We start from the raw sequence: 998 nt of genomic DNA, 5'->3' as shown, positions 1-998 counted from the left end.
TCTCTCTCTCTCTCTCTCTCTCTCTCTCTCGCTCTCTCTCTCTCGTCTATCTATATAACATAGGAAGGATAAGTAATCCCAAGGAGATGGCAATGGGACCGACAGTTCTGGGGCGACATTTGCGAGGAGGAGGTGGGTGAGGGGAGCAATGAGCCAGGAGAAGAGGAGAGCCAGGGACAGGAGAAGAGCAAGGGATCTCAAATTGATCTAAAATAGCAAGGAGGGGATAGATTTCATGGTTGTATTTGATCAATTGAAATGTGTATGAGAGAAATTACTGAGAGGTGAACAATGGGTAAACACGATCGTGGGGCATGAGGAATGGAAAAAGAAAAAGAGGAAAGAACAAGAAAGTAAAAATTATATATGTAGGGATAGATAGATAGATAGATAGATAGATAGATAGATAGATAGATAGATAGATAGATAGATAGATAGATGTACTTATCTATGTTCTATTTGAGGGGTACCCACACAGAAACGGAACTCTTTTTTCAAAGCTATATTTAAATCTTTTTTTACAAAAAACCCTTATCCCCTTCAAAGTACTCTTCATTACACTTAATGCATTTGTCAAGCCTGCTTTTCCATTCTTGGAAACATTTTTCAAATTCATCTGTTTGGATGACTGTCAGCACCTCCCTCTTTTTGTTCTTCATCTCTTCTATGTCATCTAATTGCTGTCCTTTCATGTCCCTCTTCATTCACGGAAACAAAAAGAAGTCAAACAGAGAGAGATCAGATGAGTCAGGTTCGTGGGGCAAGAAAGGAATGCTTTCTTTGGTCAAAAACTGATGCAATGAGCTGGCTGCATGAGCAGGTGCATTGTCATGTTGGCAAAACCAGTCTCCCATCTGCCACAAATCAGGCCTTTTTGGTCGCAGTGTAATACAATCTTTTCAGACTCTCTATAAATAGAAAGCTTGACAAACAGTTTAACCTATTGGAATGGACTCCAAATATACTATGAGTCAACATTTTCATCCATAAGGAAGTTG

The sequence above is a fragment of the Echinops telfairi genome, unplaced genomic scaffold (genome assembly GCF_000313985.2).
Source record: "Echinops telfairi isolate 266 unplaced genomic scaffold, ASM31398v2 ScPeMD7_7466;HRSCAF=8504, whole genome shotgun sequence".
Classification (NCBI taxonomy): Eukaryota; Metazoa; Chordata; class Mammalia; order Afrosoricida; family Tenrecidae; genus Echinops; species Echinops telfairi.
The sequence above is the reverse complement of the archived record's forward strand: the minus strand, read 5'-3'. Positions refer to the sequence as shown.